General features: G+C 40.9%; 1 pseudogene; it reads right to left on the reverse strand.

Annotated features, from left to right (window-relative positions):
* Positions 1–1,073: 1,073 nt before the first annotated feature.
* LOC133084745 (AKT-interacting protein-like) lies at positions 1,074–26,641 on the reverse strand (annotated as a pseudogene).
* Between the last annotated feature and the right edge of the window lie 591 nt (positions 26,642–27,232).

Below are 27,232 nucleotides of genomic sequence, written 5' to 3' on the forward strand. Positions count from 1 at the left end.
CCTCCGTGTCCTACCGAGCCTGGAGGATGAGGAGCGCTTCCCTGCTTCTCAGGAGAAGCCCAAATCGAGGAGGCATAAGTGAGGATGGAGGTCAAGGCAGTGCACTGCTGCCCTGCCCACTCCACACGTGAGGCCAGCTGGTGAGCTGGGCTGGGCTGCCTGTGTGGCTGGCTCCAGCCCTGGTGATGGTGACAAGGGCCACTTCCCCTCAGGGCCTCAGGGAGCAGAGAGAGTGGCCGATTTCTTGGGCATCCTCCTGGGGAGGCACTCAGGTCTGATCTGCGTGCATCACTGCCCTTGTGCTGCTACAAGCAATCAGCACACACTTAGTGCCTGACGACAATACAAATCTACTACCTTGCAGTTCTGGAGGTCAGAAGTCTGACACAGTCCCCGTGAGCTGATAGGGGGCATTAGCCGGGCTGGGTCTATCTGGAGGCTCCAGAGGAGAATCCGTTTTGCTGGCCGTTTCCAGCCTCTAGAGGCTGCCCGCACTCCTTGGCTCGCAGCCCCTCCCGCCATCTCCAAAGCCGCACTGGCCGCCAAGTCATTCTCACGTCACATCACTCTGACCCTGACCTTCTTGTCTCTGCCTTGGCTTTATGAGGACCCCTGTGATGACACTGGGCCCACCTGGATAACCCAGGATCATCTCCCATCTCCAGATCCTTAACCACATCCCAAGGTCTCTTTGCCGGGCAAGGTGACATAGTCACAGATTCCAGGAATTAGGTGTGGACACCTTTGGGGCCCTTATGCTGCTGACCACAGCCTGGCCCTGCCTGGAGTTGTTTTAGGAAGACTGGAGGTCTTGAGGAATTTGGGGAAGTGGGTCTTCACCCCCAGGGCAGAGGGGAGGCAGGTGACAGAGAAAGTTCCGGTCTGTGCAGCTGACCACAGCCCTGTCCCCCGACGTGAAAGAGCCAGCTGCCCCCCAGGCCACCTGCTGGCGGCTGAGGCGGAGGCCTGCTGGGAACTCCAGGGCGCTGGCACCCCTCACCGCCAGCCCGCCACCCACCTCGACCACGACCACAGCTCTTCTCCGCCGTGATCGGGGTTTCCTCTGACTCCCATTAGCGGTTCGCGTGAATCAGATCTGTACCTTCTGGGCCCAGCACCTGGAAGTCAGCTTCCTCCAGGGTGGCTTGATCTCCAACTGGCCGTCTCACATGTGGCAGGCTGGGCGTCCGGATGGGCCCAGGGGCAGTCCCTACAGTTGGCCACAGGCGAATCTCAGGCCAAGCTCACTCTACCTAGAAAACATTTGCATAGGCACACGCATGCACGCTTTGCCTCTGGGATGACTTCTACCTCTTCTGTCACAGACCATTGAGAGGTGACCTCGTGACATGGCTCTGGCTCACCTCCTCTGAGGGTCCCCTGAGAGCTTTGGGTCCCCTGAGCTCCTCCCCTACCTCTGATGACTCCAGATGTCTTTGCTCTGCCCCTGGATCAGCCCTGAGCTCCTGCAGGCTGGGCCCTCCACCTCCCTCTCCCAGGGCACAGAGGGCCTAGCTCAGAGCGGGTACCCAGTGTACATTTGCAGACTGGCTGCAGAAACAGAATGTCCCCAGGGCTGGCTGAGCCCCAAGCTGGCCAGGTGGGCCTGTCCTGGCCCCTAGGGCCGTGTGCTCATCTGCAGGGATGTGGCGCCCCTAAAACTCTCCAGAGCTGAGAGGCTGAGCAGGTTGATAGGACTGGACAGGTCACCAGGGCAGGCAGTGAGGCCAGATGCCAAACTCCCAGCCCCGCAGCCTGTCGGACAACCCGCCACCCGCCCAGCCAGCACCGCACTTTGCCTTCAGAGACAGCCCTCCTCCACGTGGATCCCATGAGTGTCCTCTCTTCCTCTGCGTTGCGTCCTTGATGACTGCAGGATCAAGCAGAGCGATCTTTCACTTGGAACAGAAGCAAGTGCGTCAATTCCTGGAGCAGGAAGTGTGCGGTCCCCGCCTTTAGAGGGCTGCTGCCAGGGCCACCCTAACGTCCTGGGGGCCTGGCCTCGGCTGATGGACATTTGGGTTGTTTCCAATCTGCGCAATTATGAATAAAGCTGCTATGAACACTAAGAACAAGTTTTTGTGTGGATATATGCTTTCAGTTCTCTTAAGCATGTACCTAGGAGTGAAATCGCTGAGTCATGTGGTAACCCCATCTTTGAGGAGGTGTCTTCCAAAGAGGCTGCACCGTTTTACACTCCCACTCGCAGCGTATGAGGCTTCCAGTTTCTCCATGTCCTCACTGAAACTAGTTATTTATGTCTTTCCCATTACAGTTACCCTAGTGGGTGTGAAGTGGTATCTCATTGTGGTTTTGATTTGCATTTCCCTCATGACTAATGATGTTGAGTATCTCTTCATGTGCTTGTTAGCCATTTGTATATTTGCTTGGGAGAAATGTCTATTCAAATCGTTTGCACGTTTTAAAACTGGGTTATTTTTTTTCTTATTATTCAGTTGTATGAATTCCTTATATATTCTGGGACTAGAAACTTATCAGATACATCATTTGCAAATATTTCCTCCCATTTGATGGGATTGCTTTTCACTTCTTGATAGTACTCTTTGAAGCACAACAGTTTCTATTTTGGATAAAATTTAACTTGTCTACTTTTTCTTTGCTTGCTTGTGTTTTAGATATCGTAGCTAAGAAACCATTATCTAATTCTAGGTCAGGAAGATGTACACTTGTATTTTCTTCCCCTCTTAAATTTAGGTCTTTGATCACTTTAAGTTAATTTTGTATATGACCTGAGGTAGGGTCCCAACTTCATTTTTTTCTCTATTTTGCACATGGATATCCAGTCGTATCAGCACCAAATATTGAAAAGAATATTCTCTGAGAACTGAAATTTGGGGTACCCATTTTAAAAGTCATAAGTGTACATGTAAGTGTTAATTTCTGGACTTTCAGATCTATGCAACCGATCTATATGCCTATTCTGATACCAGTTCCACACTCTTGATGACTGTAGCTTTTTCTTTTCCATTCTTTTTTTAAAAGTTTTTATTGAAGTTTAGTTGATTTACTATGTTGTTTTAATTTCTGCTGTACAGCAAAGTGATACAGTTATACATATATATACATTCTTTCATATTCTTTTCCATTATGGTTGATCACAGGATATTGAATACAGTTCCCTGTGCTATACAGTAAGACCTTGTTGTTTATCCATTCTATATATAATGGTTTGCATCTGCGAATCCCAAACTCCCAATCCATCCCTCCCCCAACCCCTCTCCCTTGGCAACCACCAGTCTGTTCTCTATGTCCATGATTCTGTTTCTGTTTCATAGATAGGTTCGTTTGTGTCATATTTTAGGTTCCACATATAAATGATATCATATGGTATTTGTCTTGATGACTGTAGCTTTGTAGTAGGTTTTGAAATCAGGGAGTGGGAGTCCTCCAACTTTATTTTTCTTTTTCATGAGTGCTTTGGTTATTCTGGGTTCTTGCATTTCCATGTGCGTTTTAGAATCAGCTTGTCAATGTCTGAGAAAAGTCAACCAGGATTTTGATAGAGATTGCACTGACTCTGTATCCATTTGGGAAGTGTTGCTATCGTAACAATATTAACTCTTCCAAACTATGAACATGGGCTGTCTCTCCTCTTATTTAGGACCTTATTTAGGACTATTTATTCAGTGGTACTGTATAGAAATACAATTGATTTCTGTATATTGATTTCGTATCCTGCAACCTTGCTAAATTCATTTATTAGTTGTAATAGTATGTGTGTGTGTGTGTGTGTGTGTGTATTCCTTTCTATACACAGTATCATGTCATTTGTAAATAGAGTTTTATTTCTTCCTTTACAATATATATGCCTTTATTTTTATTTCTTGCTTAATTTTCCTGGCTAAAACCTCCAGTACAATGTTGAGTAGAAGTGGAGAGAGTAGACATCCTGTCCTTCTCCTGATCTTAGAGGGAATCTTCAGTCTTTCACCATTAAGCAGGATGTTAGCTGTGGGTTTTTTTTTTTTTTTTAACATCTTCATTGGAGTATAATTGCTTTACAATGGTGTGTTAGTTTCTGGTTTATAACAAAGTGAATCAGCTATACATATACATACATTCCCATATCTCCTCCCTCTTGCGTCTCCCTCCCACCCTCCCTATCCCACCCCTATAGGTGGTCACCAAGCACCGAGCTGATCTCCCTGTGCCATATGGCTGCTTCCCACTAGCTATCTATTTTACATTTGGTAGTGTATATATGTCCATGCCACTCTCTCACTTCGTCCCAGTTTACCCTTCCCCCTCCCCGTGTCCTCAAGTCCATTTTCTACATCTGCGTCTTTATTCCTGTCCTGTCCCTAGGTTCTTCAGAACCATTTTTTTTTTTTTTTTTTTTTTTTAGATTCCATGTATATGTGTTAGCATACGGCATTAGTTTTTCTCTTTTTGACTTACTTCACTCTGTATGACAGACTCTAGGTCCATCCACCTCACTACAAATAACTCAATTTCGTTTCTTTTTATGGCTGAGTAATATTCCATTGTATATATGTGCCACATCTTCTTTATCCATTCATCTGTCGATGGACACTTAGGTTGCTTCCATATAGACGCCCTTCATTAGCTTGAAAACATCCCCTTCTATTTCAAATTTGTTGAGTGAAACAACTTAAAGTCAGTATTAGAATTTTTAAAAATTCTCTTCTGTATCCATTGAGATGATCATGTGGTTTTTATCCTTTATGAATATGGTGTATTAAATTGATTGACTTTTGGGTGTTAAAGCAACCTTGTATTCCTAGGATAAACATCACTTTGTCATAGTGTATAATCCCTTTTGTATGCTTCTGGATTTGGTTTGCTAGTGTTTTGTGGAGGTTTTTTGAGTCTATATTCAAAAGGGATATTGATTTGTAGTTTTCTTTTCCTGTGATGTCTTTGTCTGGATTGATATCAAGGTAATAGTGGCTCATAGAATGAGTTAGGAGGTGTTTGTTCCTCTTCTATTTTTTGGAAGTTTTTGTGAATGGTTGGTGTTAATTCTTCCAATTTTGGTAGAATTCATTAGTGACTCTATCTGGTCCTGTGTTTCTCTTGGTGAGAAGCTGTTTATTATTATTATTATTACTATTATTATTATTATTATAGTTGACCCTTGAACAATACGAGTTTGTACTGTGTGGGTCCACTTATATTTGCAGATTTTTCAATAAATATAGTACTTCTACTTTCATTTTATAAATCTTTATATTAAATAAGTGTGGGGAGAAGTTTGTGTTCAATTAGGGATCACAATATGTGGAATCAAAAGAAATAGGGTTTGAGTCCTGATTTTACCCAAACTGTTTTAGCTTCCTGCTCTTGGGTGAGTCATTTATCAATTCCTTTTCATCACGGCAGAGATAGCAGTACACAGATTTTCAACTGCTTAGGGGTTGGTGCCCCTAACTCCCCAACTTTATTATGTTATTATTATTATAGTTATTATTAATTCAATCTATTTGTTACAGGTCTATTCAGATTTTCTTTTTCTTCTTGAGTTAGTTTCAGTAGTTCATGTCTTTCTAGAAATTTGTACATTTCATCTAGGTTATCTAAGTTATTGGCATATAATTGTTTATCAGATTTCTTTATCATCTTTTTTAAATTTCTGAAATATCAGTAGTAATGTTCCTCCTTCATTCCTGACCTTAGTAATTTGAGTCTTCTCTCTTTTTTTCTTGGTAAGTCTAGCTAAATGTTTATCAATTTTGTTAATCTTTTCAAAAAAAATAACTTGGTTCCACTGATTTTTTTCTATTTTTCTATTCCCTATTTCATTAATTTCAGGTCTAATTTTTATTATTTGCTTCTGAGTTTAGTTTACTCTTTTTTTCCTAGTTTTTTTAAGATGGAAGATTAGATTATTGACTTAAAAATCTTTATTTTTTTAATGTTTACTTTACAAAAAATTAACTGCCATGAATTTCCCTCTGGGCACTGCTTTAACTGCATCCCATGAGTTTTTGTATGTTGTGTTCTCATTTTCCTTCATCTCAAAATATTTCTTAATTTCCCTTCTGATTTCTTCTTTGACCCATGGGTTAATTAGGAGTGTGTTGTTTTATTTCCACAAATTTGTTAATTTCTCAAATTTCCTCTATCATTGATTTCGAATTTCATTCCAGAATATGCTTTGTATGATCTATTTTTTAATTTATTGAGACTGGTTTTATTGTCTAATAGATAGCCTATCTTGGGGAATATTTCATGTGTACTTGAGAAGAATGTATTTTGGTGTTGTTGGGTAAAATGTTCTGTGAGTATCTGTTAGGTCTAGTTGGTTAATATTGTTGTTCAAGTTTATTTCCTTATTCTCATTAGTTGTTCTATCTGTTATTGAAAGTGGGGTATTGAAATCTCCAGCTATTATTTTTGAGTTGTCTATTTATCATTTCATTTTTGTTGCGTGTTTGTGACTGTTATATCTCCTTAATGGATTGACTCTTTTATCATTACAAAATGTTGTCTCTAGGAAAAATTTTTGTCTTAAAGTCTACTTTGTCTCATATAAATATAGCCACTTCAGCTTTTTTTTTTATTATTATTGCATGGCATATCTTTTATCCATCATTTTACTCTAAATCTATCTGATATTTTAAAATCTAAAGTGCATCTCATGGGGACTTCCCTGGCCATCCAGTGGTTAAAACGTCACCTTCCAAGGCAGGGGGGTGAGGGTTTGAGCCCTGGTTGGGGAGCTAAGATCCCACATGCCTCGTGGCCAAAAAACCAAAACATAAAACATAAGCAATTTGTAACAAATTCAATAAAAGACTTTAAAAATGGTCCACATCAAAAAAATCTTTAAAAAAATAAAATAAAGTACGTCTCATGTAGAAGGAAAAAAATTGGATCATATTTTTTTAGTTCATTCTGTCAGTGCCTGCCTTTCAAATAGGATGTTTAATCCATTTACATTTAACGTAATGACTGATAAGGTAGTATTTATGTCTGCCATTTTGCTATTTGTCTTCTATTTGTCATGCTTTTATTGTTCCTCTATTCTTCCATTATTGCCTTCTTTTGTGTTAACTACTGTATTTTCTAGTATATAATTTTAATTCCCTTGTTGTTGCTTTTAGTCTATGTTTTTGAGTTACTAGTTTTTGCTTTGGTATTACAATTAACATCTTTACTTATAACAGATCTAGTTGTTCAGATTAATACTAACTTAACTTCAATAGTATTTAAAAATTGTTCCTCTATACTCCATTTCTTCCCCATTTCTTTGTGCTATTATTATCATAAAATTACATTAATATGCATTGTATGCCCATCAATATAGATTTATAATTATTACTTTATGCAATTGCCTTGTTAATTAGATAGGAGGAAACTATTCAAACAGAGTAGTTTCACTGCCCTGTGCTCTGCCTATTCATCCCTCCTTCCCCCACTAACCCCTGGCAACTGTCTCCAAAGTTTTGCCTTTTTCAGAATGTCAAATCATTGGAATCATACAGTATCTAGTCTTTTCAGATTGGCTTCTTTCATTTAGTAAAAAAGTCATGTCTTTTCATGGCTTGATAGCCCATTTTTTAAAGCACTGAATAATATTCCATTGTCTAGATATACCACAGGTTTTTTTTAATCCATTCACCTACTGAAGAACAACTCAGTTGCTTCCAGGTTTTAGCAACTATGAATAAAGAAACATCTGAGTACAGGTTTTTGTGTAGACATGAGTTTTCAGCTCCTTTGGGTAAATACCAGGGAATATGATTGCTGGATTGTATGTTAAGAGTATGTTCATTTTTTAAGAAAACACCAAACTGCCAAAGTGGCTGTACAGTTTTGCACTCCTACCAGGAATGAATGAGAGTTCCTGTTGCTCCACATCCTTGCCATCATTCAGTGTTGTCAGTGTTCTAGATTTTGGTAGCTACATCTATAGGTATGTAGTGGTATCTCATTGTTGTTTTAATTTGCATTTCCCTGATGACATATGATGTGGAGCATCTTTTCATATGCTACTGTTTATCTATGTATCTTCTTTGGTGAGGTTTCTGTTAAGGTGTTTGACCTATTTTTTAATTAGGTTGTTTGGTTTCTTATTTTTGAGTTTTAAGATATCTTTGTATATTTTGGATAACCGTTCTTTATCAAATCTTTTACATGTATTTTCTCCCAACATGTGGTTTGCCTTTTCATTCTCCTGACAGTGTCTTTCATAGAGCAGAAGTTTTAAATTTTACTGAAGTCCAGCTAATCAATTCTTTCTTTCATGGATTGTGCCTTTGGTGTTGTATCTAAAAAGTCATCATCAAGCCCATGGTCATTAATGTTTATCCTATAATATCTCCTAGGAGTTTTGTAGTCTTGCATTTTACATTTAGGTCTGTGATTCACTCTGAGTTAACTTACTGTAGCATTATAGTAAGTCTTGTCAACTAGTTGCATTTGTTCAATTTTGTTCTTCTCTTTCAATTTTGTATTGGCTATTGCTGTGATCTGAATGTTTGTGCCCCCACCCCAAATTCACATGTTCACATGTTGGAATCCTAATTCCCAGTGAGATGGTGTTAGAAGATGGATACTTTAAGTGGTGATGAAGTCATGAGAGTGGAGCCCACCTGAATGAGTTCATTGTTCTTATAAAAGAGATCCCACAGACCATGTTAGCCCCTTCTGCCATATTAAGATACAGTGAGATGTCAGTGATCCAGAAGAGGCCTTCACTCGAGCATGGCACCCTGCTCTCATACTTCCAGTCTCCAGACTGTGAGAAATAAAAGTTTGTCATTTATAAGCCACCTACTCTATGCTATTTTGTTAGAGCAGCCCCAAAAGACTACGATAGTTATTCTGGGTCTTTTGCCACTCCAGATAAACTTGTCTATATTCACAGACTAACTTGCTGGAATTTTGATTGGGATTTCACTGAATCTATAGATCAAATTGGGAAACTGACATATTGACAATATTGACTCTTCCCACCCATGAGCATGGAATATTTCTTCATTTATTTAGTTCTTTGATTTTTTCATTAGAAATTTATAGTTTCCCTCATATAGATCTTGTATATATTTTGTTAGATTTATACCCAAGTATTTCATTTTTTGCAGTGTTAAAGTAAATGGTATTGAGTTTTTTATCTCAAATTCCACTTGTTCATTGTTGGTATATAGGAAAGTGATTGACTTTTGTATATTAACATTGTATCTTGCATCCTTGACATAATCATTTTTTAGTGCCAGGGATTTTTTTATCAATCTTTTTGAATTTTCTATACAGCCAATCATGTCATCTGTTAACAAAGAAAATCTGTATACCTTATTTCCTTTTCTTGTCTTATTGCATTAGCTAGGGCTTCTAGTACAATGTTGTAAAGCAGTAGTGAGAGAGAACAACCTTGGCTTGTTTTTGATCTTAGTGGGAAGGCCTCTCGTTTCTCATCATTAAGTATAATGTTGGTCATAGGTTTTTTGTAGCAATTCTTTATCCAGTTGAGGAAGTTCTTTCTCTATTCCTAGTTTACTAAGAGGTTTTTGTTTTTGTTTTTATCATGAATGGGTATTGGATTTTGTCTTGTTCTTTTCCTGCAAACGTTGATATGATCATGTGATTTTTATTCTTTAGCCTGTTGATATGATGGATTACATTAATTGATTTTCAAATGATGGTCCAGCCTTGTAAACCTGGGGTAAATTCTACTTGGTCATGGTGTATAAATCTTTTTATACATTGTTGGATTTGATTTGCTAATATTTTGTTGTGGATCATTGCATCTATGTTCATGAAAGATATTGGTCTGTAGTTTTCTTATAATGCCTTTATCTGGGTTTGGTATTAGGGTAATGCTAGCCTCATAAAATGGTTTGAAAGTATTCCTTCTGTTCCTCTCTTCTGGAAGAGATTGTAAAGAATTGGTATAATTTCTTCCTTAAGTGTTGGGTAGAATTCACCTGTGAACCCATTTGGGTCTGGTGCTTTCTTTTTGGAAGGTTATTAGTTTTTGATTCAATTTCTTTGACAGATATAGTCCTTTTAAGATTGTCTATTTCTTCTTGTGTGAGCTTTGGCAGATTGTGTCTTTCAAGGAATTAGTCCATTTCATGTAGCATATCAAATATGTGGGCATAGAATTGTTCATAGTATTCTTTGATTATCCTTTCAATGTCCATGGAATCTGTGGCGATGGCCCCTTTATCATTTTTGACATTAATAATTTGTATCCTTTCACTCTTTTTTTAGTTAGCCTGAATAGAGGCTTTTTGATTTGATTGCTCTCTTCAAAGAACCAGCTTTTGATTTCATTGATTTTCCCTGTTTATTTCTTGTTTTCAGTCTCATTAATTTCTGCTCTATTTTTTTTTTTCTTCTCTTCTGTTACTTTGGAATTAATTTTCTCTTCTTTTCTAGTTTCCTAATGTGGAAGCTTAGATGATTGAGTTTAGATCTTTCGTTTCTATATATGGATTCACTGCTATACATCGCCCTCTAAATACTGCTCTCACTGCATCCTACAAATATTGATGTGTTTTGTTTTCATTTTTATTTAGTTCAAAATATTTAAAAATTTATCTTGAGATTTCTTCTTTGACCAATGCATTATTTGGAAGTGTGTTGTTTAAAATACAAGTATTTGGGGATTATGCAGCTTTCTTTGTGTTTTGATTTATATTGTGGTCTGAGAGCAAACATTTTATGACATATACTATTAAAATTTGTTAAGATGTGCTTTATGACCCACAATATCTTGGTGAAGGTTCTATCCTGGTGAACGTTTCATGTGAGCTTGAGAAGAATATGTGTTCTGCTGTTGCAGATAACATGGTCTTTCTTTTCTTCCCTTCTTTCTTTCTATTTCATGTAAGGTTTTTTTATCTGGACATTTAAAATCATAAAAGGTGCTAACTCTGGAAATCAGATTCCCCCCCTTTCCCCAGGGTTTGTTGGTGCTGCTGTTTGCTATTTTTGTTTTGTTTTGTTTTGTTTTGCTTTGTGCCTTTTCTAAACCAATTGTGTAAAGTCTATTCTTTGTCATGTGTGGCCACTGAAGTCTCTTCTCACTGAGTTTAGTATTCAGTTAATGATTAGGCAGAGTTTTCCTTAAGTGCCCGGAAACCATAAGTATCCAAGTCTTTGCCAAGGGGCTCTGTGTGTGTATTGGGTGCTCCTTCAGTGCCCAACTGAGCAGCTGACAACTCTGCCTCAGCTTTTACTTCCTCGAGATCAGCCACAGGTGAGAGCTTAGAGTCTTCTTCCTGAGCAAGCACATAGCCTGCATGTGGCCTTCTAGAGCCTCAGGAATATGTTGGAAGTTTTAAAAGCTCCCATGGACACCTGATTTCCCAGCTTTTTCTTTCAAGATTTCTGGTTAGCCTGCTGTTCGCCCCAACTCTTACTCACCGCCTCACGTTGCCCTGAAGCTAAACATTTGCCAGCAAATGTTCTGGAGAAAAGGCTTTTTTGTTCCAGGAGAACTCCAAGTCAGATCAATAAAGACAGCTTTGCAAATGGGGTCTTCTAAGGAGCCATCAGGCTGGGTAAGTAATGGCAATTCTCTTGTACTGAGGATTTGAAGTAGGTGCCATCCATTTTCCTGTCCGGTGGCTACGAGCTGCTGACCCTCATCTTGACCATGAGTGGCTGATGTCAAGGCTACCGCAAAGCTGGAGAAAGGGGGATGGGAACAGCGTAAGTTAAAATGCTACAAAATCTGTTTTTATCAAGATCCAGCCGTTTTTCTGGAATAAATGTTCCTAGAATTGTTGCAAGCCTTTGGCCAATTTACAGAGTTCCAAAAAAGTTGGTTGTGCCCATTTTTGCCAGATTTCTCATTGTTTTCATGGAGGAGAAAACTGTCAGAGGTCTGTTTTCACTGACATTACCCCTCTTACAGGAATTCCTTCCTGTGTCCCCAGGAGGAGGCCGTGGGAGGCCCGGGGCAGAAGCCCTGCGGATGGCCTGGGGAAACAGTCTGTTCTCCTCTTGGCCTCATTTTCCAGAGCTGTAAAAAGAGATGTTCAACAGAGTTGATCCCAGAGGGCATTCTTACCTCAAATAACCTGTCTCTGTGCCTTGCCTAGAGGCATATCAAAAACAGAGTGTGGATCCCTTTATTCTCCACATCCCCTAAAGCAACAGCTTTCAGATTCTTTTCCACACTGACTTGAAAATCATGACCCAGCCCATGCCCTATGCAGACACATTTATCCACATGCATTGCGAATAAATGTGAATAAATTCCCCCAAACAATAGCTACTGCTTTGGGAACACGCTCTGATTTTTTTTACATGTGTTGGTTGTAGCCTACTAAAAAAACTCTCCTGACCCACCAAAGCATCACCACCCACAGGTTGAAAATCCCAGCCCTGAAGTCACCCCATTCAGGTGCTGAGTGACCCTAGCTGAGCAGAGATCCAGTGCTCGGTAGGACAGCAGGTGGGCAAGGGGAGCCTGAGCTCAAGCTGTGGCCAGAAATGTTTGGTCTTTAGAAGAATGTTGATTTGGAGGCCCAGGGGAGTGGAAGATTGGGGCATCAGGGCCCTGGAGCTTTGGGCAGATGGCCCTGGTGGGGCAGATAGAAGGACTCTTCCCTGTGACTCTGACTGCCTTTGGCAGGCAAATCCTACATGGGAGCTACTGACCCACTTCCCCACTTCTATGAGCTGAATTACGTCTCCTCAAAATTCATGTCCTAAAGTCCTAACCCCCAATGTCATGGTATTTGGAGATGAAGGCTTTGGAAAGTAATTAGGTCATGAGGATGGAGCCCCATGATAAGATTAGTGCTTTTTAAAGAAAAGACTGAGATTTTTAGAGTGTGTGGTACCCAGTGATCTGATTGACGAGTCTGAGGCGTAGTGCAACTCCAACCGCTCAGGGTCCTGTTACGTACATTAACCATAGCCGCACCCAACACACTGGCTGTCGCCACCCAACACACCGATGACTGCATTGTAGTCATTACTACAATCTAGTGTAATGGCACCTCCCCATGCCAAAGAGTCTTAACAAGAAGAGAGGGGGTGCCTTCAAGATGATGGAGGAGTAAGACATGGAGATCCGCTTCTCCCCACAAATACATCAAAACTACATCTACATGTGGAACAACTCCTACAGAACACCTACTGAAAGCTGGCAGAAGACCTCAGACTTCCCAAAAGATGCCCTCAGGTGACCTACATGCAGAGGCAGGGCCAGTCCAAAGTTGAACCCCAGGAGCTGAGCAAACAATGAAGAGAAAGGGAAATTTCTCTCAGCAGCCTCAGGAACAGCGGATTAAATCTCCACAATCAACTTGATGTACCCTGAATCTGTGGAATACCTGAATAGACAATGAATCATCCCAAAATTGATCAGTGGACTTTGGGAGCAACTGTAGACTTGGGGTTTGCTTTCTGCATCTAATTTGTTTCTGGTTTTATGTTTACCTTAGTTTAGTATTTAGAGCTTATTATCATTGGTAGATTTGTTTATTGATTTGTTTGCTTTCTTCCTTTTTAATTTTTTTTATAAATATATATATTTTTCTTTTTCCTTTTTCTCTTTTTGTGAGTGTGTATGGGTAAGCTTCTTTGTGTGATTTTGTCTGTATAGCTTTGCTTTTGCCATTTGTCCTAGGGTTCTAACTGTCCTTTTTTTTTTTCTTTTTAGTATAGTTTTTAGCACTTATTATTGGTGGATTTGTTTTTTGGTTTGGTTGTTCTCTTCTTTCTTTCTCTCTTTCTTTTTTTATTACTTTTTATTTTTAATAATTTTTTCTATTTTAATAACTTTATTTTATTTCTTCTTTCTTTCTTTCTTCTTTCTTTCTTCCTTCCTTTCTTCCTTCCTTTCTTTCTTTCTTTCTTTCTTTCTTTCTTTCTTTCTTTCTTTCTTTCTTTCTTTCTTTCTTTCTTTCTTTCTTTCTTTCTTTCTTTCTTTCTTTCTTTCTTTTCTTTCTTTCTTTTCTTTCTTGTTTTTTCTCCCTTTCCTTCTGAACCGTGTGGCTGACAGGGTCTTGGTGCTCTGGCTGGGTGTCAGGCCTGAGCCTCTGAGGTGGGAGAGCTGAGTTAAGGACATTGGTCCACCAGAGACTTCCCATACTCACATAATATCAATCGGCAAAAGCTCTCCCAGAGATCTCCATCTCAACGCTGAGACCCAGCTCCACTCAATGACCAGCAAGCCACAGTGCTGGACACCCTATGCAAACAACTAGCAAGACAGGAACACAACCCCACCCATTAGCAGAGAGGCTGCCTAAAATCATAATAAGGTCACAGACACCCCCAAAAACACCACCAGACGTGGTCTTGCCCACCAGAAAGACAAGATCCAGCCTCATCCACCAGAACACAGGAACCGGTCCCCTCCACCAGGAAGCCTACAAAACCCACTGAACCAACCTTATCCACTTGGAGCAGACACCAAAAACAACAGGAACCACGAACCTGCAGCCTGCAAAAAGGAGACCCCAAACACAGTAAGTTAAGCAAAATGAGAAGACAGAGAAATACACAGCAGATGAAGGAGCAAGGAAAAACCCACCAGACCAAACAAATGAGGAAGAAATAGGCAGTCTACCTGAAAAAGAATTCAGAGTAATGATAGTAAAGATGATCCAAAATCTTGGAAACAGAATGGAGAAAATACAAGAAACATTTAACAAGGACTTAGAAGAACTAAAGAGCAAACAAACAATGATGAACAACACAATAAATGAAATTAAAAATTCTCTAGAAGAAATCAATAGCAGAATAACTGAGACAGAAGAACAGATAAGTGACTTGGAAGATAAAATAGTGGAAGTAACTACTGCAGAGCAGAATTAAGAAAAAAGAATGAAAAGAATTGAGGACGATCTCAGACACCTCTGGGACAACATTAAACGCACCAACATTCGAATTATAGGCATCCAGGAAGAAGAATAGAAAAAAAAAGGGACTGAGAAAATATTTGAAGAGATTATAGTTGAAAACTTCCCTAATATGGGGAAGGAAATAGTCAATCAAGTCCAGGAAGCGCAGAGAGTCCCATACAGGATAAATCCAAGGAGAAACACGCTAAGACACATATTAATCAAACTATCAAAAATTAAAAACAAAGAAAAAATACTAAAATCAGCAAGGGAAAAGCAACAATTAACATAAAAAGGAATCCCCATAAGGTTAACAGCGGATCTTTCAGCAGAAACTCCGCAAGCCAGAAGGGAGTGGCAGGACATATTTAAAGTGATGAAAGGGAAAAACCTACAACCAAGATCACTCTACCCAGCAAGGATCTCACTCAGATTTGACAGAGAAATTAAAACCTTTACAGATAAGCAAAAGCTAAGAGAATTCAGCACCACCAAACCAGCTCTACAACAAATGCTAAAGGAACTTCTCTAGGCAGGAAACACAAGAGAAGGAAAAGACCTACAATAACAAACCTAAAACAATTAAGAAAATGGTAATAAGAACATACATATCAATAACTACCTTAAATGTAAATGCATTAAATGCTCCAACCAAAAGACATAAACTGGCTGAATGGATACAAAAACAAGACGCATACATATGCTGTCTACAAGAGACCCACTTCAGACCTAGGGACACATACAGACTGCAAGTGAGGGGATGGAAAAAGATATTCCATGCAAATGGAAATCAAAAGAAAGCTGGAGTAGCAATTCTCATATTAGACAAAATAGACTTTAAAATAAAGACTATTACAAGAGACAAAGAAGGACACTACATAATGATCAAGGGATCAATCCAAGAAGATATAACAATTGTAAATATTTATGCGCCCAGCATAGGAGCACCTCAATATATAAGGCAAATGCTAGCAGCCATAAAAGGGGAAATCAACAGTAACACAATCATAGTAGGGGACTTTAACACCCCATTTTCACCAATGGACAGATCATCCAAAATGAAAATAAATAAGGAAACACAAGATTTAAATGATACATTAAACAAGATGGACTTAATTGATATTTATAGGACATTCCATCCAAAAATAGCAGATTACACTTTCTTCTCAAGTGCTCATGGAACATTCCCCAGGATAGATCATATCTTGGGTCACATATCAAGCCTTGGTAAATTTAAGAAAATTGAAATCGTATCAAATATCTTTTCCAACAACAATGCTATGAGACTAAATATCAATTACAGGAAAAAATCTGTAAAAAATACAAACACATGGAGGCTAAACAATACACTACTAAATAAGCAAGAGATCACTGAAGAAATCAAAGAGGAAATTAAAAAATACCTAGAAACAAATGACAATGAAAACACGATGATCCAAAACCTACGGGGGGCAGCAAAAGCAGTCCTAAGAGGGAAGTTTATAGCAATACAATCCTACCTCAAGAAACAAGAAACATCTCAAATAAACAACCTAACCTTACACCTAAAGCAATTAGAGAAAGAAGAACAAAAAAACTCAAAGTTAGCAGAAGGAAAGAAATCATAAATATCAGAGCAGAAATAAATGAAAAAGAAATGAAGGAGACGATAGCAAAGATCAATAAAACTAAAAGCTGGTTCATTGAGAAGATAAACAAAATTGATAAACCATTAGCCAGACTCAACAAGAAAAAAAGGGAGAAGACTCAAATCAATAGAATTAGAAATGAAAAAGAAGAAGTAACAACTGACACTGCAGAAATACAAAGGATCATGAGAGATTACTACAAGCAACTATATACCAATAAAATGGACAACCTGGAAAAAATGTACAAATTCTTAGAAAAGCACAACCTTCCGAGACTGAACCAGGAAGAAATAGAAAATATAAACAGACCAATCACAAGCACTGAAATTGAAACTCTGATTCAAAATCTTCCAACAAACAAAAGCCCAGGACGAGATGGCTTCACAGGCGAATTCTATCAAACATTTAGAGAAGAGCTAACACCTATCCTTCTCAAACTCTTCCAAAATACAGCAGAGGGAGGAACACTCCCAAACTCATTCTACAACGCCACCATCACCCTGATACGAAAACCAGACAAAGATACCACAAAAAGAGAAAACTACAGGCCAATATCACAGATGAACATAGATGCAAAAATTCTCAACAAAATACTAGCAAACAGAATCCAACAGCACATTACAAGGATCATACACCATGATCAAGTGGGGTTTATCCCAGGAATGCAAGGATTCTTCAGTATATGAAAATCAATCAATGTGATACACCATATTAACAAATTGAAGGAGAAAAACCATATGATCATCTCACTAGATGCAGAAAAAGCTTTTGACAAAATTCAACACCAATTTATGATAAAAACCCTCCAGAAAGTAAACATAGAGGGAACTTACCTCAACATAATAAAGGCCATATATGACAAACCCACAGCCAACATCATCCTCAATGGTGAAAAACTGAAACCATTTCCACAAAGACCAGGAACAAGACAAGGTTGTCCAGTCTCACCACTATCATTCAACATAGTTTTGGAAGTTTTAGCCACAGCAATCAGAGAAGAAAAAGAAATAAAAGGAATCCAAATCAGAAAAGAAGAAGTAAAGCTGTCACTGTTTGCAGATGACAAGATACTATACATAGAGAATCCTAAAGATGCTACCAGAAAACTACTAGAGCTAATCAATGAATTTGGTAAAGTTGCAGGATACAAAATTAATGCTCTGAAATCTTTTGCATTCCTATACACTAATGATGAAAAATCTGAAAGAGAAATTAAGGAAACACTCCCATTTACCATTGCAACTAAAAGAATAAAATACCTAGGAATAAACCTACCTAAGGAGACAAAAGACCTGTATGCAGAAAACTATAAGACACAGATGAAAGAAATTAAAGATGATACAAACAGATGGAGAGATATACCATGTTCTTGGATTGGAAGAATCAACATTGTGAAAATGACTATACTACCCAAAGCAATTTACAGATACAGTGCAATCTCTATCAAACTACCAATGGCATTTTTCACAGAACTAGAACAAAAAATTTCACAATTTATATGGAAACACAGAAGACCCGGAATAGCCAAAGCAATCTTGAGAAAGAAAAACGGAGCTGGAGGAATCAGGCTCCCAGACTTCAGACTATACTACAAAGCTACAGTAATCAGGACAGTATGGTCCTGGCACAAAAACAAAAATATAGATCAATGGAACAGGATTGAGAGCCCAGAGATAAACCCACACACATATGGTCACCTAATCTTTGATAAAGGAGGCAAGAATATACAATGGAGAAAAGACAGTCTCTTCAATAAGTGGTGCTGGGAAAACTGGACAGCTACATGTAAAAGAATGAAATTAGAACACTCCCTAACACCATACACAAAAAGAAACTCAAAATGGATTAAAGACCTAAATATAATGCCAGACACTATAAAACTCTTAGAGGAAAACATAGGCAGAACACTCTATGACATAAATCACAGCAAGATCTTTTTTGACCCACCTCCTAGAGAAATGAAAATAATAACAAAAATAAACAAATGGGACCTAATGAAACTTAAAAGCTTTTGCACAGCAAAGGAAACCATAAACAAGATGAAAAGGCAACCCTCAGAATGGGAGAAAATATTTGCAAATGAAGCAACGGACAAAGGATTAATCTCCAAAATATACAAGCAGCTCATGCAGCTCAATATCAAAAAAACAAACAACCCAATCCAAAAATGGACAGAAGATCTAAATAGACATTTCTCCAAAGAAGATATATAGATTGCCAACAAACACATGAACGGATGCTCAATATCACTAATCATTAGAGAAATGCAAATCAAAACTACAATGAGATATCACCTCACACCAGTCAGAATGGCCAGCATCAAAAAATCCACAAACAATAAATGCTGGAGAGGGTGTGGAGAAAAGGGAACACTCTTGCACTTTGGTGGGAATGTAAACTGATACAGCCACTATGGAGAACAGTATGGAGGTTCCTCAAAAAACTAAAAACAGAACTACCATATGACCCAACAATCCCAGTACTGGGCATATACCCTGAGAAAACCATAATTCAAAAAGAGTCATGTACCACAATGTTCATTGCAGCACTATTTACAATAACCAGGACATGGACGCAACCTAAGTGTCCATTGACAGATGAATGGATAAAGAAGATGCGGCACAAATATACAATGGTATATTACTCAGCCAAAGAAAGAAATGAAATTGAGTTATTTGTAGTGAGGTGGATGGACCTAGAGTCTGTCATACAGAGTGAAGTAAGTCAGAAAGAGAAAAACAAATACCGTATGGTAACACATATATATGGAATCTAAAAAAAAAAAAAGAAAGGTTCTGAAGAACCTAGGGCAGGACAGGAATAAAGATGCAGACATAGAGAATGGACTTAAGGACATGGAGAGGGCGTAGGGTAAGCTGGGACGAAGTTAGAGAGTGGCATGGACATATATACACTACCAAATGTAAAATAAATAGCTAGTGGGAAGCAGCCACATAGCACGGGGAGATCAGCTCGGTGCTTTGTGTCCTCCTAGATGGCTGGGATAGGGAGGGTGGGAGGAAGAGGCAAGTGGGAAGAGATATGGGGATGTATGTATATGTACAGCTGATTCACTTTGTTATACAGCAGACACTAACACACCATTGTAAAGCAATTATACTCCAAAAAAGATGTTAAAAAAAAAAGAAAAGAAAAGACTGAGAGATCTCTCTCTCCTCCACGTGAGGAGACAATGAGAAGGTAGCCATCTGCAAACCAGGAAGAGAGCTCCCACCAGGACTGAAGGGGCAGGCACCTTGATCTTGGACTTCCAGCCTCCAGAACTGTGAGAGATAAATTTCTGTTGTTGAAGCCCCCCAGTTTATGGTATTTTGTTGCAGCTGTCCAAGCTAACACACCCACCCAAACTTAAATCCCGGGACACTCCATTCAGATACCTGGACCCAGAGACTGAACAGTCCTTTCAGCCATCCAGCAAAGACCCCTATGTGCAGCCCCAGGGGGACACAAGCTGAAAGAGACTTTCCCTGCCCCCAAGACTGGCACATGTAGGAAACACTTGTTTTACTTTATAAAGCTCTTTCATATCTCGTAACATGAGTTCCCACCATCAGGACATCTGTGAGGAGTGGGCAGGAGTGGATGTTCCTGGCAACATTCCCACTGGCAGGAGGGGAGAGTCCACGAGAAATCACACAACGTGGAGATGCTGAGCTTGTGACCCAGGATCTGACCCTCTTTTTTTTTAATTGAATTAAAAAATTCTTTTTAATTTCTTTAATTTTTTTTTTAATCTTTAAGTTGGTTTACAATGTTGTGTTAGTTTCTGGTGTACAGCAAAGTGGTTCAGTTGTGTGTGTATATATATATATATATATTATATATATATTCTTTTTCAGATTCTTTTCCCATATAGGTTATTACAGTATATTGAATATAGTTCCTTGCGCTGTATGGTAGGACCTTGTTGTTTATCTATTTTATATATAGTAGTGTGTATCTGGTAATCCCAAACTCCTAATTTATCCCTCCCCCCTTCCCCTTTGGTAACCATAGGTTTGTTTTCTAAGTTTGTGAGTCTGTTTCTGTTTTGTAAATAAGTTCATTTGTATCTTTTTTTTAAGATTCCACATATAAGTGATATCATATGATATTTGTGTTTCTCTGTCTGACTTATTTCACTTGGTATGATAATCTCTAGGTCCATCCATGTTGCTGCAAATGGCATTATTTAATTCTTTTTTATGGCTGAGTAATATTCCATTGACTATATGTACCACATCTTCTTTAGCCATTCTTCCATCGATGGACATTTAGGCTTCCATGTCTTGGCTATTGTAAATAGTGCTGCTATAAACGTTGGGGTGCATGTATCTTTTCAAATTAGAGTTTTCTCCAGATATACGCCTGGGAGTGGAATTGCTGGGTCATATGTTTGTTCTATTTTTAGTTTTTTAAGGAGACTCCATACTGTTTTCCATAGTGGCTGCACCAATTTACATTCCCACCAGCAGTGCAGGAGCAGAATCCCACACTTGGTGCCTCTGCCTCCCTGAGGGGTGGAATCCAGCTGATGAGAGGGCTTTGAGGACCGTGGTCATCCCTGCCCCACTCAACACCCACTGATGAACTGAGGAGCTGCCCTCAGCAAGGAGCCCCCAGAATGTCTGCCCTGCCCCAAGATCACCACCATGGTCAACGGCATTGTCATCTCCACCACCATCACTCACATCTTTATCACCTTCACTGGTATCATCCTCTTGACCTTCCCCAGTGAGACAAGAAGAGTAAGCACAGGACCCGGCACATAGTAGGTGCTCGATGGACATCACTTCCCTCTTGCTCACGTCTCAGGCTCTAATCTAGGTACCTTGCTAATAATGTTAACCAAAGCAGAAATAATTGCCATGATCAAGTGCTCCCTGCATGCAGGTATATGAAATAAATGCTTCTGGGCATTAATTCACTGAATCCCTACAATTTTCCAAAGTGGAACCTATAAGGCCCATGAGGAATCAGAGGAGAGACCAAGGGCACCATGTTTGTGTCAAGGGCAGAGCTGAAAGAAGAGCCTGGTCTAGGCAGCTGGGATGCAGGGCTCCCTCCCTCCTCCCACTGCAAGAAATAAGACCAAACGGTCCCAAGACACACGCACACACACACACACCAACATACACTCACACCCCCCACACGACACACACCCCCCCACACACACCACACAACATACACTCACACACCACACACACACACACACCCCCCACAGACAACAACATACATTCACACACCCCACACGACACACACCACACACACTCACACACCCCACACAGACACACACCACACACACTCACACACCCCACACGACACACACCACACACACACACCACATACTCTCACACAGACACACACCACACAACAACATACATTCACACACCCCACACAGACACACACCACACACACTCACACACCCCACATACACACACACCTCACATACACACACACCACACAACATACACTCACCCCACACGACACACACCACACACACTCACACACCCCACATACACACACACACACTCCACACGACACACACCACACACACACCCCCCACACAGACACACACCACACACACACCACATACATTCACACACCCCACACAGACACACACCACACACACTCACACACCCCACACACTCACACACCCCACATACACACACATACACCCCCTCACATACACACATGCTCGCACAAACTCATGTACACAGACACACCAAACACACATTCACACAGTCACACACACACCCACAGATGCTTATTCACACATACTCCATATCCACAGACACACACACACACACACCACACAACCACACTGGGATGGTTAATTTTATGTGTCGACATGGCTGGGCCATGGTGCCCAGGTATTTGGTCAAACCTCCTTCCGATTGTTTCAGTGAGGGCGGTTTTTGGATGAGAGTAACATTTAACTCAGCAGCTCTGAGTGAAGCAGGTTGCCCTGCACAGCAATCAGCTGAAGGTCTGAATAGATTGAAGACTGACCTCCCCTGACAAGAAGGAATTCTGTCGGCAGACGGCCCTGGGACTTGAACTGCAACTCTGCCCCGGGTCTCCAGCCTGCCAGCCTACCCTGCCAAACCTCCAAGCTGTGTGAGCCAATTCCTTAACACCGACCGCTCTCTCTCTCGCTCTCTCTCTCCCCATACACACATATCCTGTTAGTTCTGTTTCTCTGGAGAACCCTGACTAATACACACACACACAGACACACACACACACACACACACACACACACAGACATGCTGCAAACAGCTACACACAGCACACACACACGTATATAAACACATTGCACAAACATACACCACACGCACACCCCTGAACACCCACCCACATACATCATGCAGGCACCCCACACCCCACACACACACACACACACACACACCACGGCCACAGACAGCCAGACATACAGTCACACTAAACCTATGCATACACCCACAGGTCACAATCCCACAGACACACACGCTCGCCCACCATGCCACCACCCCAGAGACGTGCATACACACCACCCCATAAATGATCACGGACTCAGTCCCAGGGGAATAATCTACGAGCCAGTACAGACAGTCCTCAGGCCTTGGGACCCTGTTTGTGGGTTACTGTCATCCAGACCCCACTTCCGAGGAGGGGCCTCTTCGTTTTTCTTTCTGGACCCCTAGATGAAGCGTGTTGTCCTTGAACACATCAAAAGGAAACTGATCTATGGATATACACGGAGTTGCCATTGTGCTTGTTGTTTTTGAAGTCAGCTTGGTCACTCGGGCCCCAGATGGCTCCCGACATGCTTCCGGCTGAGCAAGTGGGGGGCTCACACTTGTGGCTTGTCCTATCCGGTGACACCCCGGAGCTTGGGCTCCCCTTCTCAGGACATGGAGACAACGAGCAGGATGGGGGGGTTCTTCTGGAAGACCCTGGCCCCTCCCACACCCCCAGCCAAGGCAGGAAGTCAGCGATGGTGGCTGAGCCACCATGGGTGTCCCTCAGAGAGGACCCCAGCTCCCTCACTGGTCTCAGATCCACATCCCTTGGATCGCAAATACAATCCAAGTGAAATAGAAGCTATTCCAGAAACATCTGCAGTAAATGTTCACTTCAGCTTCTTAACACGTGGAAATGATGACATCCTTTCCTCAAACACACACAAAAAATTTTAATTGACAGCAGAACTCTTGGTAGAAGCTTCCATGATCTCGATGGGAGTCTAGCTTTCCAAGGGAAAAACTAAATCTATGAAATTTCAATCAGTGGCCATCCCAGCTGGCTCCAGCCCACATGAGCTGGGAGGCCACGCTCCCCTGAAACATTTGGAAGACATCATATGACCTAACACAGAGTCCCAGCTGAAGGGCAGCAGATACAGCTGCTGCGTGTGACGCAGACCAGAGCGGACCAGGCCAGGGCAGTGGGGGCTGGGGGATTCTTGACTGGACCAGACTGGTTGACCCTTCCCACCCTCCACCCAGACATTTACATGGAAGAAAAAAAAGGAGATAAGATGGCAGAAGACCCACTCCGGGCAGACTGTTAGCCCCTCAACAATACACTATGGGGCCTATGATATGAGTCCATTTTGCAGCTGAGGAAACTGAGGCTCAGTAAAATGATCAAGTGCTTTTTGTTAATAAAGAGGAAAGAGGCAGCTCCTCCCCACCCTCTCCTCTTGAGACATCTCCTTGAAAACATAACAGGTCTGATAAGAGGCCGAAGCTTTTGGTTTCACAGGCAAGGTCATGGGCCTCCTGACCCTTGGAACTGAAAGCACACACATCTGAGATTATTTTAGAGCCCCTCACAGTGCATCCTCTTGTCTCTCTAGAAGATACGAGAAGGTTTGCTTGTTCTCTCTTCCTCACACTGTATAAATTTGATGAAATTATGTCCAGACTTTGTAGTCACTTTCATGCTACATCGCATGCATGGAAACCCACTCATGCTTGTGATTAAATTGCATTCCCTCTCCGATATTGGTACAGAAGAGTCTTTTGTTGGCAGGACTCTCTTTTTCCCCAGCAGTAATTTGCCTGAAGCCACACAGAGGCAATGGGGGCTGTAACCTCCAAGTCGGCTCCCGTACCACCCTTACCTCCTTGGCACTCTGCCCTTGAGCTGGAGGGTCTTGGGAATCTTGGGGATAACATCTGGAATTGGAGGAAACAGCCGTTCTTTGTAGAGAGTTAACCTGCACGAGATGCTTTTATGTGTTACCTTGGCCCAAAAGGACACAGAATGACCCAACAGCCCATAAACTCAACTGACGCCAACGACCTGAAGACAGTGATGACACAATTGCCTGTAGAGCCCCATGCTGTGTCCCCAGCATGGCTACAGTGGCCAGTTCCTTTATTTATTTTTTTGGATTTTTAAAAATTGAAGTATAGCTGAATTATCATGTCAAGTGTACATCAAAGTGATTCAGTTATACATATATATATATCTATTCTTTTTTCAGATTCTTTTCCATTGTAGGTTATTACAAGACATTGAATATTGTTCCCTGTGCTATACAGTGTAGGTCCTTGTTGGTTATCTATGTTATATATGGTAGTATGTATCCCAAATTCCTAACTTATCCCTCCTCACCCCTTGCCCCTTTGGTAACCATAAGTTTGTTTCCAATGTCTGTGAATCTGTTTCTGTTTTGTAAATAAGTTCATTCGTATCATATTTTAGATTCCACATATAAGTGATAGCATATGATATTTGTCTTTGTGACTTACTTCATTTAGTAGGATAATCTCTCGGTCCATCCATGCTGCTGCAAATGGCATTATTTCATGTGTGTATATATATATACACACACACACACACATACATACACATATATATGTATATATGTGTGTGTATATATATATGTATATATATATACACACACATATATACCACATCTTCTTTATCCATTCCTCTGTCAATGGGCACTTAGATTGTTCCCAGGTCTTGGCTACTGTAAATAGTGCTGCAATGCACATTGGGGTACATGTATCTTTTCTAATTAGAGTTTTCTTCTTTTCCCAATATATGCCCAGGAGTGGGATTGCTGGATCATATGGTAACTCTATTTTTAAGTTTTTAAGGAACCTCCATACCGTTTTCCACAGTGGCTGCACTAATTTACACTCCCACCAACAGCGTAGCAGGGTTTGGCCAGTTTCTTCAATGCCCGCCAACCACAGCCTGCCTCTAAGAGACTGGCTCCTCTCACCAGGTGTACGATGCTTGAGATCCATCCCACGTCCTGTGCGATGCTTGAGATCCATCCCACGTCCTGTGCGTCTCAATAGCTGTTTCCTTTCCATGGCTGAGCACGTTCCCCCAGCTTTACTCTCAGGCAGCCCTTGCCGTGGGTTGGCTTTCATGGGCCCGTGTCCATACTTGCCATCTCTTCAGATACTGCTGTTTTCTCCTCTTCACTGAAAGGTTGTACTGAGTCAGGCTTTACCCCTTACAGTCCAGCAACATGAACTCTAATTATCACGAGGTTCATCAGGCTTCTTTTTCTGACTCAGCCTCTTCCCTCCGGCTTCATCATATACAGATGGATCCCATGGAGGAAAGCTAATTGCATATGGCGCCGCTATTTTAGGTTGGTCAAACTAACACGCAGCGCGCATCTTAACCTTTTCAACCACTTTATTTTTAAAAAGCTGAACATCTTTTATACATACACTACTGGAGCCTCTGCGTTTAGGGAGCTGGCTGTATCTTGCTGAAAACTCCTCGCTTACGTTAATATTTGCCAAATGTGATTATGGTTCCACCTCCATTTTGCTTTGCTCTATACACATTCAGTTCACCAGAGATGGAATAAATGAGGGATGGATGTCAAACCCCAAGCATAGACAGTCACCCGCTGGTCGTCATCAGGGATGTGCACGGTCAACGTAAATGCAGGATCTTGATCAAGCCCATGCTGTGTGAACACTACTTTAAACCGCATTGATGCAGGGCCATAAGGTGGCTGCACACAGGTGCCAGATGACTTCTACTCCACCACCGAGGTCAATTCTACAAGAAGGGCCTCTTCCAGGTAGAAAGTCCTATAAGGAGAATGCGTGCCCTTCGTTGACTGTTTGCAGCAGCAGCAGGAGATGTAGCTTCAGTTATGGGCAAAGCACTTTTGGGCCAACAAGGCAGCTTATTCTTTAGTGAAGGACTGGGTTTCATGCCCCCTGTTAATGCCTTCTCTTCATGCATATGGAGCTCACAGACATGCTCCAGACGAGATTCCCAGCACACGCCAAACAAAGAAATGCTACACTCTCTCTGTGTCATCAGACTCTTCCATCCCCAGCGTTCGCTTCACCAGATGGCCTGGCAGTGCACCTGGTCCAGGTACTGTCAATGTGAGGCTCTGGGCTCCTGAGTCCTCTTAGCACCCTGACCCACAGCACTGAAACTAGAACCTACCTTCTGGCACCAAGAGGCTCAAACTTATCTCTTACAGAGATGTTTTTGAATAAGAAAAAATTTGTGTATAACATAAGTTTATATATAAAAATTATATAATATTTATATAATTTATTGTATATATATATACACACACACACACACACACACATCTACACAGTTCCTGTTTCTAGTGCTTTTCATTCCATTGTGTAAATTCTGATATCCCTCCTGTATCCATTTCTTTTTGCCACAAGGACTTCCTTTCATGTATTTTGTAGTGCAGCTCTGCTGATCATAAATTCTTTCAGCCTTCTCATGTCTAAATAAGTCTTTATTTTTAAAAAAAATTTATTTATTTATTTATTTATTTTTGGCTGTGTTGGGTCTTTGTTTCTG

The sequence above is a fragment of the Eubalaena glacialis genome, chromosome 2 (assembly GCF_028564815.1).
Source record: "Eubalaena glacialis isolate mEubGla1 chromosome 2, mEubGla1.1.hap2.+ XY, whole genome shotgun sequence".
NCBI lineage: Eukaryota > Metazoa > Chordata > Mammalia > Artiodactyla > Balaenidae > Eubalaena > Eubalaena glacialis.